At 48.1% G+C, this 18450-nt stretch overlaps 1 protein-coding gene and 1 long non-coding RNA gene across 3 annotated transcripts in view; both read left to right on the top strand.

Moving 5' to 3' along the window:
• BCL2 (BCL2 apoptosis regulator) overlaps positions 1-18450 on the top strand; it is a 179223-nt gene that overhangs the window by 20028 nt on the left and 140745 nt on the right. The window lies entirely within an intron of this gene.
• LOC147575675 (uncharacterized) lies at positions 1508-4438 on the top strand. Its single transcript, XR_015242629.1, has 2 exons — positions 1508-3397; positions 3638-4438. It is a non-coding gene; the product is annotated as an uncharacterized LOC147575675 (long non-coding RNA).

The raw sequence follows: 18450 nt of genomic DNA, 5'->3' as shown, positions 1-18450 counted from the left end.
AACGTGCCTGGTGGAAAGGGGAAGGGGTCCTCTAGGGTAAACTCTGCTTTGGGGATGCAAGTCTGTGGCTTTCTGGAATGAAGGGTGGTGAGTTTGGTTTCCCAGGGGGCCCACGGGCCGGAATCTGAGCTCGAGGGCGCTCAGGTGTGCGCGCCGTCATGGATCGTTACAACCCCAACTGAAGCTGAGTTTTTCGTGCCATAGGTCAGAGTCCCATAAAATAAACTCTTGTCATAACAAAGGATGCAGCGGCCAGATTGCATCTCAGAGTTCCTTCACTCGTTTACCCCCGAGGACACCGACTTTCATGGCAGTGTGGGGAAGGGATTCTATTTTAATGCTGATCCTAACGGGGGGTCTGTCTCCCTCTACCACCCTTGTAAATGGTGATCAACAGTGATGGCCACAGCAGCGTGGAGAAAGAGCGTGGCCTGGAAGCCCAGCCAAGCTCTCTTGACTCCAGTTTTACGCAGATTTGCTGAACAGAATGCAAATGATTTCACAGTAATACGGGACCCGGGGGTAAGTGCTCCTCTGTTTTCAGCCGTCTCCCTGAGCTCCTGGCAGCAGCCACTGTGGAGGAGTGGACAGGTCCGCAATGACGCAGGTAAAAAGGTGGCTGGGAAGGAACGGCCCCCACCGTCAGCAGAGACCTCGCCTGGGATTCCACCGGGACCGGTCTCTTTCCCTTGAGCGTCCTGCAAGCCGGGACTTCTGGGTTTCAAGAACAGGAGAAGATCAACACAGACTAATGCTTTTGGGAGTCCTTTATTCCTCCTCTTATCCCAAAGATGTTCCGTGGTCACAGTAGACATCTAGACGCTTCTGTATCTCACGGATATTGACTGCGCATTTACTTGCTACGAGGCAGTGTGTTAGGCATCGAAAAAAGACTCGTGTGCGACCGTGAAAGCGTGAAACCGTACCGTTTCTAAAATCTCCTTCGCTGTCCAGTGTGGCAGCCACTGGGCGTGTGACATGTGGCTAGTCTGAAGGGAAATGTGATTGGAGCATTAAAATACACACCAGATGGAAACCAATTCGACAGTAAATTTCATTAAAAAAAAAATAACATAAAAATAAATAAATAAATAAAATAAAATACACACCAGATTTTAAAGACGCAAAAAGATGAGCACAAAAAGACTTTATTAGTCATTTTCATGTTAATTGCATGTTGAAATGATAATATTTTGGATATATTGGTTTCAATAAAAATACATTAAATGTGACCACTAGAAAATTTAAAATTACATATGTGGCTCATATTATATTTCTTTTTAAAAAATTTTTTTTTCAACGTTTTTATTTATTTTTGGGACAGAGAGAGACAGAGCATGAACGGGGGAGGGGCAGAGAGAGAGGGAGACACAGAATCGGAAACAGGCTCCAGGCTCCGAGCCGTCAGCCCAGAGCCCGACGCGGGGCTCGAACTCACGGACCGCGAGATCGTGACCTGGCTGAAGTCGGACGCCCAACCGACTGCGCCACCCAGGCGCCCCTCATATTATATTTCTATCGGACAGCACTGGTCCAGACTGCTAACCATTTATTACCCAGTGTGGTCTCCTTTTGACTCCCATCTTTGGTTACTATTACACAGGAGGGTAAAGGGAGCCTTCTTTTTTGCACAGATGGGGTGTAGTTTAGACAGTTCTGTGGCACTCTGTGCGACTTTTACCAAGTGCATCCACATCCGTGGTCTTGCTGAGCCCACTCCTGGTCCACTCAGGGAGGCTCTGGCTATACTTTTATCGGTGAGTATGTGACAGTATGAGGGGGGGCTGGCCTACCCGCCTTGCGTTAGAATTAAGAGTACAACATCAGACTTTCAGCTTCTAGTCCAATGCCTGTGAGAGATAAACTAGAAATTACCCGTGGAAATATTTACTTATGTTTCTGTACCAAAGATAATGGAACAGGGTCCTATTTAGAAGTAAATATGCCTGTGTTTGTGTATGTGAGTATACACGAGCATGTCCCGTGACAAATAGGACACATTAATCAAAGGTCGTAGCCAATGTTCAATGGAAAGGTTTGACTCATGTTGAATTTTTGTAGTCATGAGGTCGAGGTTAGGGGAGGGATCGTACATATTGTCACAACAAGGGGATTTTTTTTTTTTTTTTTCCGTTGGAAGTCCACATGGTCATGTCAAATTCCTGGCAGCACGTAGCAAGGCCTGTGGCTCTCACCTGTCCGAAAGGTCCGAGACCGAGTTGGGTCACCCATGGGATGGGAGGACCAAGCGGGTACCCCGCTCCAAAGAGGCAAGGGATCAGATGCCAGGAGGCACGTCTGAGTTATTTGACCCCCAGCATGTCTAACACCAGATGGCTGGGGGTTTCTCTCACACCAACAACCAATTCTCCAAATCTCTGGACATCAGCTAGGTGTCCTACAACTTAATTCAATTTTGACACTGACTACCTAGAGTTAGCATCAGATTCCACGGAGCGCCCCCACTTTAGACACCAGATGAATGTCTGGGCCACCTGCACTTCTGACCAACTGGTTACCAATCAGAGGTTTTCACTACCCGTTCCTCACGTTTGATAATTTATTAGAACAGTTCCTATGACTCAGGGACACACTTACTCTGACTGGTTTGTTATAAAGGATACACCTCAGGAACAACCACGGGGAAGACACGCATAGGGCAAGGGATGGGGAAGGGCTGTGGGGCTGTTCATCAACCTAGAAGCTCTCAGAACCCCATAGTCAAGGGGTTTTAATGAAGGTTCCATTACACAGGCACGAGTGATCAGATCATTGGCCCTTGGTGATTGACTCAGTCTCCACAGAAGGTTGGGGGTGGGGCTGAAAGTTCCATCCCCCTGTAATCAAGCCTTGGACTTTCTGGTGGCAGGCTTCCCGACATCCTGAGTACATCCAAGGCCCCCCAGCCACTAGACATCTAATTAGCTTACAAAAGACACTCATCACTGGAGATTCCAAGGGTCTTAGATGCTCTTGTGTCCGGAACTGGGGACTAAGGCCCAGCATCATAACAAAAGATATTGCTGTCACCCCAGTCATTCAGGAAATTCCAAGAGTTTTAGGAGCTCTGTGCTAGGAACTGGAGGTGAAGACCAAATACATACTTCTTGTCATATCACAATATCGGACACTCAATACAGACAAGACTGAGGGGAGGTACACTTCTAGGAAAGAAGCCATCAAGGCCAGGAATAGGTGGCCGATATGGCGGGTGAGATTATCACGGTACTGAGGGCCGGGAGGTGGGGTGGAGGGCAAGGGCCTTGGGTTAAATCCTGGCCCTCCCAGAAACCTGCTGTTTGGGAATGTCACATACTTCTCTGAGCTTCTTTAATCCAATGAGAGCGTTGGGTGAAAGGATCTCGCACTAAAATTTTGTGATTCTGGGGGCGCCTGGGTGGCGCAGTCGGTTGAGCGTCCGACTTCAGCCAGGTCACGATCTCGCGGTCCGTGAGTTCGAGCCCCGCGTCGGGCTCTGGGCTGATGGCTCAGAGCCTGGAGCCTGTTTCCGATTCTGTGTCTCCCTCTCTCTCTGCCCCTCCTCCCCTGTTCATGCTCTGTCTCTCTCTGTCTGAAAAATAAATAAATGTTGAAAAAAAAATTTAAAAAAAAATTTTGTGATTCTGTGAGTTTTGAGGGTCAGAGAATCAACTAAAATAGTATTCACATGCATTCAGTGATAGCTTAGGGGGTTGGTTTTATGGCTGTTCTTTTGTCTAATATACTTGGGGGCCCTGTGATCCATGGTAAATACCATCACTGGCTTGCACTCTTCATATGGCCCTGAATGAGACAGGGGTTGGGTCAAGGACCACCTTGTGGCTGTAGCCAATAAACAGGTGTTGCACTAGAATATCTAAAAGCATTTGTACTCATTTGTCTTCCTTGGCTCTCTTTATCCCTATCTTTTCTGTGAATTATCTTTATTTCTTCTGATATCTTGTATGTCTACTGTTGTGTGGGTAGGAACTCTCCCCACATCGATCACAGGCTTTAGTAAATCACTGCTTGTTCTCTGTCTCCAGCTAATCTTGCTGCCTCGTACCTCGTATGAATTAAAAAGCTCCCGGGCTCTCCGTGAAGACGTAAGAATTTCACCCTCTTTTCTTTTTAAAGACTAGATTTTAATTGCTTTCAGGAGGGATGGGGAGACAAAAGGCCTTGGATCTGGAGGTAGCTTTGTATTTTGTAGAGACTCACTCCAGGAGCACATTCCCCCACTGAGGGCACGGCCACCTTTTCTGCTTCATTATACTTTGCTGAGCGCTGAGAAGTCTGGCATCGTTTCTGGTGGAATGAAAAGATTGGCAGAGCGGCCCTAGACAGAAGCGCCACGAAACACTGTGGCAGAAGGTTTGGTCTACATACCAAGGCAGCCAGAGTATTAATTGCATTCTCTGTGATCACGTTAAAAAAAAAAAAAAAGGCGCTGAATTATTCTCTTCATGTTTTAAGAATGACAGGCTTTTGCTCTGCCAGCTCTGAGCGTAGTGAGATCACATGGCAAGGAGATGCTAGGTTTGGAGAAAAAAAAAAGCGCAGAAGTGAAGGTCTCTGGTAGGCAGCTAGTTCTTAAAAAAGATCTAAAGATGAATCGTTTCATGATCGGTACCTGTAGAAGATCGGGAGCGGGGCGAGGGAGTGTTTCCGCACATTTACACGATCTCTTCTAGTTTCCCGTGCGGAGATCTTGCTTTAACTTTTGAAATGGGAAAATACACAAATAGAATAAATTTTGAAATGTGACTTTTGAAGATGCCTGCTGTAGTTCGTCTTTATTTTTGTGTGTGGATTAGCGGAGGTGTGGTCCCGGACGAGCTTTATATGTACTCACCTGCCCCCCCCCCCCCCCCCGCCCCGACCCTGTGCGAGCGCGTTGGTGAAGATTCCGATTATCCGTGCTCAAATCCCCTGAGCCTCCGTCGTGAACATGCCCCTTTCCCAGCCCACGCTGACGGGGACACCAGCCCGACGCATGCCCGGCCCCTGCCCGGTCCCTGTCGTCTCTGAGCCCACGGAGGGTGTTTCGTCGAGAACTGTTTGTGATGATTTAACTTGGTTGGGGAGAATAGATAAAGCAGGTGTCGGCCTGCGTACTGGGGATTTTCCTATGCTGAAAATTGTTATTCTGTGCAGCACCCCACCCTCCCTCCACAACCCTGAAAAAGAGAAGTACGCGCGCTGCTGATGCTCAAGGTTTGAGTGTGTTTTGGCTTCAAATGTTCAGTGGATCAGAGAGCATTTCATTCTGGGTAGTGCAGTCTGGAGAAGTGTTTTGGTTTCATGTGATTAGACCTGTCTCACCAACCTTGCTGCTTCTGGTCTCTGTGGGTGGGGGGGGGGGGTGGGGAGGGGAGGGCGGAGTGCAGGGGGAGCAACCACCGAGAGCCTGGCTGGGCCCTGGTGGGAGGAGACCAGGGGCTGGGGCCGGGTAGGTACACATGTCGCCTGTTCACGGGAGGCTTAGAGCCCAGCTCGCCTCTTCTGAATGTGCCCGCACCTGCTCGGTGCCGTGCACGAACCCTTCTTCTGTGTGCGAGCCCCACTCGGTGATCAGAATGTCACTGCCCACCCAGAATTGTGAATGGAAGTGCAGTATATAAAGCCTGGACTATTACTTAACTATGTTCCTTAGTTCAGAAGGAAAGCCCTTCTGAAATTTTGTATTTTATTTTAATGTTCTCCTTAATCTATTAGATTGCCAACCATTCAGATCTAGTATGACTGTAAAGTTTATTGTCCACGCTGGAACCCTTACAAGGGTGAAAGGAGGTGTTATTAATTACTACACTGGGACATCAGAATAAACTAGGATGGTCCCAGGTGCTGGCCTCTATAGTAATAAACCTCAATGTATCCATCTTTTTAAGAATTAGGCATGATTCTTTTATTTTTTATTTTTTTATTAAAATTTTTTTTAATGTTTATTTTTGAGAGAGAGAGAGAGAGAGAGAGAGTGAGCGAGGGAGGGGCAGAGAGAGAGGGAGACACAGAATCTGAAGCAGGCTCCAGGCTCTGAGCTGTCAGCACAGACCTGACGCGGGGCTCGAACCCACAAGCCATGAGATCAAGATCTGAGCCGGAGTCGGACGCTCAACCGACTGAGCCACCCAGGCGCCCTGGTGGGGCATGATTTAAAAAAAAAAAAAAAAAAAAATTGTGCTGAATCCTTTGAACATTTTTCTGAAAACCAAATGGACCGTTTTACAGGTTTCCATGTCGTAATAAACCGCCATCCAGATGTATTCATGAGAACCGCTCTAGCTGACCTGTTAAATCTTTCACTGGGTCTTGTCTGGCCTCCGCATTTCCATGCAGAGGATGCGGCTGCATTAGGTTTTCCTATTGCCTCACGGTCCCATGAGCCTCAACCCTATGGCCATTGGCTCGCCTTTGTGCTGTCGAACGTGCTCTTGTGTGCACTTTTACAGGTCGGGAGAGGATACCTTGGTTTAAACTGCAAACCCCAAGAGAGTGTTTGCTCTGTTTGTGTCACTTTCTGTGACTGATGCCCCGACACAGGCTTGTGGATCCTTGACACTTGATGAGTATTGGTTTCCAGAGCCGACGAGGACCTGTTGAGCATCAGGCACGTGTGACAGTAGCTGTCCAGCTAGGTGATGTTCCCCTCGACACGGTCTTCTGAGTCCTTGATGAGAAGGGTGATGACTTTTTGAAAACTGTAGACTATTTTTCTGATGACCGTGAACTTCCATCTCCTCGGTCACAATAATAACACGTTGCGGGGGGGAACAATTTAGAGGGGCTTTCAACAAACAAAGAATGTACACCAGGACTACGTGCATCAAGAATTCAACGTGGGAAGCAATTCTGCTTCATCGTACTATGTAACTCTTGTGAAAACCTCATCCACTTTTTCTGTTTTTTGGGTTTCTTTTGCACTTTTCAATCTGCAGCTAAATTAGGCCACAGGAAAAGGATATCGTACCTTCAAAGAGCCAGTTGGGTCGGCTGGGTTCTTTCTATTCGTGGAAAACAGCTGTGGGTGCCGAGCGTAGAAGTCAGGCTCTTGTTCCCTGCAAAGGTGGGAAGGTTCGGTCTTGAGACGCGTCGCCCCTTCTGTGGAGGAGTGCGCAGATGTGAAGCTGCTTTATCAACATCTTCGAGGCGTTTGAAATGTGTTGATAATGACCTGGGAAAGAGAGACGGGCGGGACGAGGGTGGGAGTAGGAAAGAACATTCCTCCTACACAGTGAGCACATCTTCTCTTGTTTTTCTATCTGTGTTGAGTGCAGATTAAGTGAATTGGGTTATTCATTTCCTTTGCCTTCCACCAGATAGAAGTGCTTCTGTAAGCCCATGGTGATTGTTGCCTGCTGCGTGCACATGAAGGAAGTCTCTGGAAGGAGAGCCGGCCCGAGCAGTGGGCGACATTCCCCTCCTCCCATCAGGCTCCCTTGCTCAAGCGGAAGGCCAGCAATGGGGTTTAGCTTGGGTTTTGTTGGACAGGATTGCTGCCGTGGCCCTTATTGTGAGTGAGTTGCGGTGGCTTCAAGTTAAAAACCAGGTTCGGGAGTTCTCTTTTGCTTTGAAAAACATGTTCTGAGGGGGCGTGCTGAGTAAATGGTTTGGAAAGTCCTTGGATACTGTTTCTTGGCCCCCCCCCCCCCCCCCCGGTGGCTCGGTCGATTGAGCCTCCGGCTCAGGTCATGATCTCATGGTTCGTGGGTTCCAGCCCTGTGTCGGGCTCTATACTGATAGCTGGGAGCCTGGAGCCTGCTTTGGATTCTGTGTCTCCCTCTCTCGCTGCCCATCCCCCACTCACACTCTGTCTCTCTCTCTCTCTCTCTCTCATTAAAAAAAAAAAAAATTATACTGTTTCTTTCTCTCCCTCTCTCTTCCTGACTCTCTTTCCAGTGACTTCTCCAGCCCCACAGCCTCAGGATCGCCTGTAAGTGGCTGATTCTCAAATGGGTTTCTCTGCACAGTCCAGTTCTGCCTGTATACTCCTGCCTCGTGAGCCTGTCCACCCAGATGTCCTGTTGATGGCTCCAACCTACCATATCATCAGAATGCTTAATTCAGGACTAAACTCATTATCCTGCTTCCAAAACCTTTCTTGGGCTCTACGATTTCTCTCCACGTCAGCACCTTCATCCCGATCACCCAGGCGCAGAACTCAGGACGCCTCATTCGCGCTTCTGCTCAGCACCCACACAGGGAGCCACAGGCCCTGTCATCCCCAGCGACTTCCCAGTCTTGCTGCCACTGCCCTTCCTAACTCTTGCCTAGGAGATCCTATGAACCTGCTCAAGTTTCTCCTCACCCCAGTTGATCTGCCTTGTCACAGACTTGCTGAGAACTCTCCCCTGCTTAAAACAAGGCTCCTCCTCTTCTACAAGAAAAAGGAGCCTCCTGCCAAGCTCCTCCCTTACTGTGAATCCTCCCCCCTCATCCCTGCTGCTCTTCAGCAAGATATGCTTTTCCTCAAACCCCTCCAGCCTCCTCTGCTCTGGGCATATTTCTTTCCTGTTATTTTTTTTTAAACAATTTTTTTTAACATTTATTTATTTTTTGAGAGACAGAGAGAGACAGAGCACGAGCAGGGGAGGGGCAGAGAGAGAGGGAGACCCAGAATCCGAAGCAGGCTCCAGGCTCTGAGCCATCAGCACAGAGCCCGACGCGGGGCTCGAACTCACCAGCCATGAGATGGTGACCTGAGCTGAAGTCAGAGGCTTAACTGACTGAGCCACCCAGGCGCCCCTCTTTCCTGTTATTTTTAAATCCCATAGTGCTCTGCTTCCATCCAACTTCTCCACGATGCTGCATCCCTTTAAGGTTCGGATGCCCTGGATGAAGGGGTCCCCATTAGCAGTGACTCCTCCCACCTCCACGTCTCTACCACACTTCCAGCCTTTCTCGTGCCTCCCTTCTAAGCTCTGTCACATGCTCTGATACACAGATGTTTGCCATCCTTTTCTTTCTTCCTCTTCTGGGTTATAAATGTGTTGGGGCCCAGTGCTGTATCTTCTGCATTTGAATACCCACCACCATGCCTACAAATGGTCTGGTGCCCAATGACATTTGCTGAATGGATGAATCAGCCAAGGAAGTATAAGTGGCCTTTGCCTTCTCTTACTTCTAAGATCTGTTCACTTCTCTCTTAGCTTCATTCATTCATTCATTCATTCATTCATTCATTCATTTGGCCCTTACACACTAGGAGCCTGCTTTCGTTCCAGGCACATGGATACATCAGCAAGCAAAACCAAGGTCTCTACCGGAAGGTGCCAACATTCTACCTTCTTCTTCAGACTCCCCATCTTTGCAGTCCCCCTGCTCAGCTCTGGAAGAAACAGAGAGCTGTTGTTTTCAATATTATGAACTTTATATTTTGTTATTCTGCCATCCAACCTTGCTGCGAAGAAGTTAGGCCTTCTTGGTGGTTTGCAACTGTGGGGCTCTTGGTCTTAAAATGGGTTCCGTATCCCAGGGGCTGTGAGGGTGTTGGAAACGCTGCTTCTTTTCGCTGCCTGGCTATTAAACCAAGGCATTTTGCAAACTGCTCTGAAATAGTGACGAAAGACTCCTTGGTTTGAGATTTTTATCTGCAGCGTTGAGACTTTTGCAAGGTTACCGCTGATGGTGTAGAACAACTCCGCGCTCACGTTCCTTGGTTATTTGCTACACATTGTATAACAAAAGCAAAAACAAAACAGCAGCGAATCACCTCCTGGCATCGGCATCGATAAGAATGGAAAACAACTGTTTCAAAGTTTGATCTGTATGTTACCAATAAGGAGGAAATTTATATGTCGTTGTATAGGCCCTTGAAAATATGGTAGTGTTAATGGCAAACACCTTGATGGAGAAATGTCCCTAAAACCTTTACTGGGTCAATGTCCTTCTCTCCTTGTGATTTTGAACGACTGTTGGCCACAACACACAAAGTCGGAGCAACATACCGTCTTCGAGTAGGACTCTATAGCCACGAGTTCTTTCTTACTGTAGCTGAAACAGTACTTGTGGCAAGATACTGCTCTCAATGCCAAAACCCAACAATTTTGTTTTCAAATTCCTGAAAACTAAAAAAAGAAATCTTGGTGACATAAATGTTCCAAATTCAAAATATCCAAAAGTGAACTCATCCACTTCCTCCTTGAGCCTGGCCGTTCCGTGTCTGTTCTGTCTGGGTAATGATATCACCAGCCACCCAGACAAAGCCCAAACCCTTAGATCGTTTTCAGCTCAGTTTTCTGGTATGTGAGATAGAACTTTTTTCCCCCCGAATGATCTCTTAAGATCTCTTGCAAAATGTCTAAAAATCTATGGCCCACAGTTCTCTGGTTCCTTCTTCACACGGATTCCAGGCATATCTCAGTCCCGCCTTTGAATTCTCTCACCTAGAGCCCCACCCCTGCTTTTTATGCTGCTCCTGATGTAGCTCAGCATCCCTGTCACTTCTTGACAGCTCGGTCATCTCTCTGCTGGTCTGCCAGTTGTTTTAAATTCTTAGTTTTAAATTGACATACGGTAAAATTCGCTGTCATTGCATACGGTTTTGAGTTTTGGCGGGTGTATAGAGACATAACCACCACCATAATCAGGACACAGCGCCTGCTCTTTCATCCCTAAGATAATTTCCTCGTGTTGCCCCCTTGGTGGTCGAACTCTTCTCTACCTTTAGCCCCCGGGCAACCGCTGACTCTTCCCCATCCCTCGAGTTCCGCCTTCTTCAAAATGTGATCAATGTGATCGGAATTGGCCTCGCGCTCTCTGAGCACCTGCTCGCAGTCTGTTCATTCCCTTTTCCATAATATCTTCCTAAAACACCTGTCGTAGCCCTTGAGAAATTCCTAATTCCCCGGAGCTTCTGTTTCCTTGTTAGTTTGTGACTGGCCAAGACTATAAAATTATTAGCCTAGAGAATTCTAATACTTTCTAAGAAGGTTGGCTCCTTTTGTCTTGCTAATTCAGGGGACTGGTGGGAAGGACCAGGAAAGCAGTAAGTTGGTCTGAGTATGAAATGGCCCCTGGAGCAATTGGGACAGGAGAGAAAGGAGAGGGAGGGAGCGAAAGGTGGTGTGCAGAGAAGTTTCAGGGCGAGCATTGTGTGAAATGTGCCAGTTTTCTCCACAGTGCCCTGCATTAGAGACCTGCATTCCTTCAAGGCCCTCAGAGCTGTCTGGGGCACCTTTTGGATGGGTCTTCATATTGGCAAGGGAGTCGGGAGACCCAGATCTACAACGGGGGCAATCACATCTACCCCATGGCGTTCTTATGGTGGTATCATGAGGCAGCGAGCTGGTGCTGTGCCCGGCCGAGTTGGGATACTAAGGAAATGTTGACCTTCCTCCCATGATTCTGCGCCATATCCAACCTCTCCTGTCACATCTCCCCTCGCCCCGAAACTGCCCCCAATTCTCACGATTTAGCTCCTTATTCAGGCACCTTCTGGGCTGGTACCCGTCCTCCTCATTCCCACTTACCTCTCATGAACCCTCGGTCTCCTCTCCACTTCCTGCTCTCCGCCCCCCCCCACCCCCACCCCTGCCCCTGCCCGCAGCCCCAGTCTCTTTGTTGAATCTCTCCTTCAATCAGAGTTAACCTTCCCTTTGTCTGTGTTCTCTTTGTGTTTCTATAAAGTGCAGTGGGTTCTTTGGGGTGCCTGGGTGGCTCAGTTAAGCGTCTGACTTCGGCTCAGGTCATGATCTCGCGGTTCGTGAGTTCGAGCCCCGCGTCGGGCTCTGTGCTGACAGCTCAGAGCCTGGAGCCTGCTTTGGATTCTGTGTCTCCCTCTTTCTCTGTTCCTCCCCCGCTCAGACTATATGTCTCTCTCTGTCTCAAAAATAAATAAAGACATTACAAAGAAGATTTTTAAGTGCAATAGGTTCGTATCATAATCATTCGTGTGTGTCCCCGCCCCTCCCCCAACTGTGTAAAAGCTTCTCTATTCATATTTGATGGCACAAAATCAATTCCCAAATAATTACTGCAACTTTAAGGATAGTACAGGGAACCGTCGGGCATCTTGCCTGTCAGGGGACAGATTTTATCCCACCGATGTCCCGAAGCTGTGAGTACATCACGGTGTCTGTGGTCTGTTTTCAAACAGCTGTCATAGGGGCAGAGCCCCTCAGGAGACCCTTCTAGGACAAAGTCCAGATATACCCAGAGCAGGACGGGTCTCCCGACCCCAGAGAGTGGGGGACAGAATGCCCCCTTACAGCAGCAGGGGACCCCCACCACCTCCCATCTCCCGCATCCCCATCGGATGGTTTGTATGTTGCCAAGTTTGAGTCGCCCGCGGAAGGCAGTGAATACAAAGACGGGTTTGCTAAATGAAAGTGAGCGAGGGCACTTCCGGTCCCTTCCAGGCCGGGCTGATGCGGTGCGGGCACCCCCCCTCCCCCTGCATAGCTGCCACCACCCTGATATCACTGTCTCCCCCTTGCACGGTGAGCCTGTTTGTGAAATCCAAGCGCAGCGTTCCGCTCCCAGGGAAGAGCCGTGGCACATGGCTGACATATGTTCAATGTGTGGCCCGTGCAAGCCTCTAGAACATTTCTGCCATCCAGCACCTCACCAGCCATCACCCGTCTTGTATTTGCATCTGCTGTCTTTTCACGAGGCTGCGGGGAGGGGGGCACCGTGTAGCTGCCTCTCTGCCCAGATACAGCTCCAGGTAAGGCCAGGCATCCTCAGGGGGGATGGCAGGAGGATCGCCAGGGCCCCTTCCACCTCCTGGGGCTCAGTTCCAGAGGTCAGCCAGCGAGGGAACACAGCGAGGACAGAGCCCCCACGGACATTTTTCTTCCCACCCAGCTCATCTCCAGGGCAATGGTCTTCAGCAGGGAACAACAATCCCTCATTCCTTGCCAGGGGAGCTGAGTACAACAGGCTCTTGGGCGGGCGAGTGAGAAGTTCCCCCAATGACCTTTGTTTTTCCATTAAAAAATTAGAACTCTTGTTCCAGCCCCCTTTCCCCCAGCTGCTGCATAGACGCACTTCTTGGGCCCTTGGATGGTGTGGCCGTAGGTGAGCAGCCGTCGTGGACCCTGAAAGACAGAGCGAGGTGGGGAGCCTGGGCTTGCGAGACCTCGATGCCTCGGGGGTGCTCCACAACCCGCTGCCAGGAACTCCTTTCCCTTTTCTCCCCGGCGTCTACACTCGCTGGAGTGGAGCCTGAGAGGATCCAGCCCCCGTGAACTTCCAGGATTCTCAGAGTCTGGATCCAGAGCTGTGTGTGCCTGTCTTGGGCCTGGGGGAGGAAAACCCCACACTTCTCGCCCGCTCGACCCCGAATGCACCGCAACCAAAAACTTAGGATGCCCCGATGCTGTTTTAAAGTAAGATGCTCCACCTGTTAGGGCGGCACAGTTCTCTGCTTTGAGACTTTATGCTCTTGAGGCCTGGGTTTGAGGGTTCCTTTTTTGGATCTGAAATTTCAGGGGGCGCCTGGGTGGCTCAGGCAGTTAAGCATCCGACTTCGGCTCCGGTCACCGTCTCATGGTTAGTGAGTTCGAGCCCCAGTCAGACTCCGCGGTGACAGTGCGGAGCCTGCCTGGGATTCTCCCTCTCTGCCTCTGTCTCTCCCCACCCCCCCCCCCCCACCCCAGACAAACTGGAGAAAGTAAGATAAAATCAAATGTCAAAGCAACCAGCTCGTTTTCAATTCCCCGTGGAGCGTGAGGGGCAGTCCTGCCACCAAGTATTGCAGAGGCCGCGTGGTACGGACACATGGGGCCTCGTGTCGAGGCCGCAGGCTCAGGGCCCAGCCCTGCGTGACCACCTTGTGGTGAATGACCCTTGTGACGACTCGGAGTGCCTTTGGCACAACTCAGATCGTGGAAGTGTCTCTTTCTAGGGCCCCCAAGTAGGGGAGGCTGTGCTCAGGCCCGCATCTGGGTCCTTGCATGAGAGCCCTGCAGAATTATGTGTGACCCTCCCCCTCTCCACCCCGCCCCGGTGTGGGGAATCCTTCTGCTTCTTAGCGAGGAAGCAGCTGTGGCTGTCGGATCGTGGGGCCCCTACCGGCACCTGTACCCTCAGCCCACCCCTGGCTTCATTTACCTCTGAGCTCTGTGCCCACAGGGAGCCCCACCTGCACCTCCCTTGGCATGGGGGCCTCTTGACCAAATTTTTGCTGTATACTCAATACTTGTGTCCCTTTCCCAAACTTCTAGCCTTTGGGAGGTGATTAGGTCGTAAGGCGGGTGGAGGTGAATCCGATCAGTGCCCTTGTGGAAGAGACCCCAGAGAGCTTCCTCGCCTCTTCTGGCTTGGGAGGACACGGAAGATGCCTGTCTCTGAACCGGGGGGTGGGCTCTCCCGAGACATCGAATCTGCCAGCTTCTCGATCGTGGACTTCCCAGTGTTTAGAACTGTGAGAAAAATAAGTTTCTGTTGTTTATAGGCCACCCAGTCTATGCTCTTCTTTCATAGCAGCCCGGACGGACTAAGAAGACACCGGGGTCTCACCCTTGGCCGCACATTCAAATCACCCAGGGAACACTGAAAACTCCCAGGCCACAGGACAGACCAATTGAATCGTGACATGTCGGGGTAGAGGGTGGGACCCAGGAATCACTAGGTTTTAAAGCTCCCCAGATGGTCCCCCAGGCGAAGACTGCCACCAGACTTACTAACAACATTCAGCGGCCCGGCCCACGGGGCACCTCTTTTGTTGACCTGCTTACAGTTAAGGTGACAAAAGCTTGATTCTGGTTGCGCGGGAAAGGCAAGCTGCTTTTGTGTCGCTAAAGAGTCTGAAGTCAGATTTTCCATTGGAATAAGACAGGAACTCCAAGTTTATTTTAAAAGTGCTCTTGATCTGCCTAAAACTAGGAAGTATAAAGAATCCTGGGGGAGCCATTTATTCTCACATTTGAATGCGTTTTTGCTTCCTCTGCACGAAGCCTTATGGTTTTATCCGTTACCAGAGGGGCCCTGTGGCTTACTAGGAATATAATTGAACTGAAAATTCTGGGGTTGTGCACTGGGCGACTGGGAAAAGGATTGAAACGGTTTTTCCCTACACAGTGCAAAGGAACGTGGAGAGGATACGCATCTCTATAAACTGCCCACTTTTCTGTCCCGTTTCTGGGTTGGGACGTGTATTTTACAACCAGAGGGTCATTCCCGGCTGAATATGTCAGGGGATGATTTGTCTAAAACTTTTAAAAGAAGAGCAGACACGGTACATTTGCATTCCGTTAACCACGCAAACATTTTTAGGCTAACAAAATAAACAACTGAATTGGCGGTTTGTTTTATTACCAAACTAGTCAGGTTGCCCAAGGCAGGCAAGAGTCTACCTCCCCGATTGGAAAAGGTTAAGCATCTTGTCAAGGAAGACTAAAAACTTGAAAAGCGTTACCATTTGGTTGGATCTCACCGAAATCAGAAAGTGATCCATTTGAGAGCTAGCAGCCCAAGACCTTTGGTGGAGACACAGAATGTTTTTAATTCTGAGAGATGGGCTTTTCAGAACTCTGCAAATGACATTTGTTTGGCATTTCGTGTTTTTGTTGCCATGTTTATTGTCTTTACTTCCTAGTGGGAGTAGTTTTCTGCTCTTAATTACCCAAAAGGCAAGAAAAAAAATAACTAGAATGAAAGGAGGGGGGAAGGGGAAATATATCTTGAAAGTTTCATTAATTGCAAAATGAAGTTAAATGGTGCGTTCGATAAAAGTGCTTCTCAGAACCGATGGAGGATTTCTCAGAAAGAGCCCATTAAAGCTGGATCCTCTAAAGCAGTGGAAATCCCAGGAACAAAAGCCAAATGCCTAGGAATTGAGTTTCAGAAGAAATTTTGAATTGGTGCAGCTTGGTAATTTACAAAATGCAATGGAATCACTGATTGTTCTCACATCCGTTTGGCGAAAATGGGATAATACATTCACCTTACAGGCACGTTCAATTCTTGCTGTTATTATATTATTTGCTGCCATTTATTAAGCATTTTTTTTCTGGGAGTCAGGGCCAGTGTTTTGGCATTCGTGATTTTACTTTGGATGATTACAAAGATTCAGTGATTTTCGTAGAAGTCATCAGTAGATTATACAAGGGTCCTAAAGCCAACTCTTCTGGTGTGTCAAGTAAGTGAAATCTGTGGTGGCGTTTGAAATGTGATTTAGCTGTGCGTTGAAGCTGACCTTGAAAATGAGATTTGCATTTCATTGACATGCTTTATAAATTGGACCTCTGCTCAGGAGGAGAAAAGAAAAATAAGTGAAATCAACTTGCTCGATTTCTTGCTAGAACCCTAGGTTAAACTGAGTATTTGGGCAGATCTTGTTCAAGGCAAACTATAGGCCATTGCACGCAGATCTGGGTTTTTGAAGATGGGAAGCAGTTCTGATAAACTTCCAGGGTAAATTCTGACCCTTGGGCACGTGAGAAAAATAACGAGTAGTTACAGCTCATGGATTGGAAGTGCAGTTTAAAGATAATCAGAAGGCAGGTAAATATCATCAAAGGGTAACCCGTAGCTTAACTTCCTTAATTACGTAAGCTGAGAACTTAGGATAACAGCACTAACTGAATTGAGTTATTAAGTCGAGTAATATTAGTGCCCTTTGAATCAACTCTGATCTTTAATTTAGGGAGCAGCGTTAAGTTCACCTTACCTGGTGATCGCTATGGGCTACAGTCACGCCACAAATAGAGTAACTTGGTAATATTAGTTACTGCTATGGACTTCTTTTAGTTCACTCCCTACCATTAGAAATTCCTGTTGGTATTTATGTTGAAAAATGAAATAGCTTACGGAAATCGTTAATCGAGTGTTGGATGGGGTAATAAACAACAGCAACTACCAACCGACACATAAACCGTGAGCCTCTATGGATGTCTTCTTTCTGTTGTGAACATGTTAACTTCCCTTGTTTGTGGAGGTACCTTACAATAACTGTTGCTACTGTCTCTCTTTTTTTTTTAATTTTAAAAGGAGTTTTAAAAACTGTGGTAGAGGCACCTGGGTGGCTCAGTCACTTGAGCGTCTGACTCCGGCTGAGGTCAGCGTGATCTCACGGTTGGTGAGTTCAGGCTCCCGTCGGGCTCTTTACTGTCAGCACAGAGCCTGCTTTGGATCCTCTGTTCCCCCCACCTCTGCCCCTCCCCCACTCATGCTATCTCTCTCCGTCTCTCTCAAAAATAAACATTTAAAAAAATTTTTTAATAATAGAATAAAATAATATAATATAAAATAAAAATTGTGGTAAAATAGCGGTGCCTGGGTGGCTCACTCGGTTAAGCGTCCAACTCTTGACTTTGGCCCAGGTCGTGATCTCATGGTTCGTGAGTTCGAACCCGGAGCTGGGCTCTGTGCTGACATCTCAGAACCTGGAGATGTCTTTGTATTCTGTGTCTCCCTCTTTCTCTGCCTCTCTCTCTCCCTCTCAAAAATAAACGTTAAATTTTTAAAAAAAAATTGTCCAGTCTTTTTATTTTGGCTATTCTAGTGTGTTTGTAGTGCTATCACATTGTGGGATTTCAGTACTAGGTATTGAGCACTAATTGTTTTTCATGTATATTGGTCATCCTTTTTGTGAGGTGCTTGTTCAAGTCTCTTGCCCATTTTTCACCTGTGCTGCCTGTCTTTTGTTAGGTTTATTTATTTAGAGAGAGGAGGAGGGGCAGAGAGAGAGAATCCCAAGCAGGCTCCACAGTCAGCGCAGAGCCCTACTTGGGGCTCGAACTCACCAACCGTGAGATGGTGACCTGAGTGGAAACCAAGAGTCCGAATCTTAACTGACTGAGCCACCCGGGATCCCTGCTTGTCTTTTTTGTTATGAATTTATAGGAGTTCTTTACATTTTTTGGATTGAGCCCTTCATCAGTCGTTTGTGTTGCTAACTATCTTCTCCCACCTTTGTACTCTCTTAGCAGAATCTTTTGACGGAAAGAAGTTTTAATTTGAATGTAGCCTGATTTATTGCTCTTTTCCTTCACGATTAGCATTTATTATGTCTGGCTTGGAAATCTCTCCCATCCCAAGGTCATGAAGATTTCTCTAATGTTAACTTCTAAAAGTGGTATTGTTTTGTTGTCCACGTTGACATTTATATGATGCCCCTGGAACTAAGTTATGTGAAGGTTTTCAGCTGGGAGGGCAAAGGGTTTTTTTGTTTTGGTTTTTTGTTTTGTTTTGTTTTGTTTTGTTTTGTTTGCCCCGCATGGATATCCAGTCAACTCAACCCCATTTATTGGGCAGGGGGCGGGGGGACTCCAATGTGTGTTTCTCTGTGGTGAGTAGAGAGGGTGGACAGGACACATCGAGGATTAGGCTCAGTGCCGTGTTGGAGTCTGTGCCACACGGTTGTCCTGAAAAGATGATTATTTAAAATTTTTTTTTTAGTGTTTATTCCTGAGAGAGAGAGAGAGAGAGAGACAGAGCATGAGTGGGGGAAGGGCAGGGGGAGAGAGAGAGAGAGAGAGAGAAGGAGACACAGAATCTGAAACAGGCAGGCTCCTCCAGGCTCTG

The sequence above is a fragment of the Puma concolor genome, chromosome D3 (assembly GCF_028749965.1).
Source record: "Puma concolor isolate L17-30 chromosome D3, mPumCon1.1.hap2, whole genome shotgun sequence".
Classification (NCBI taxonomy): domain Eukaryota; kingdom Metazoa; phylum Chordata; class Mammalia; order Carnivora; family Felidae; genus Puma; species Puma concolor.
This window is presented reverse-complemented; position numbering and strand designations above follow the sequence as displayed.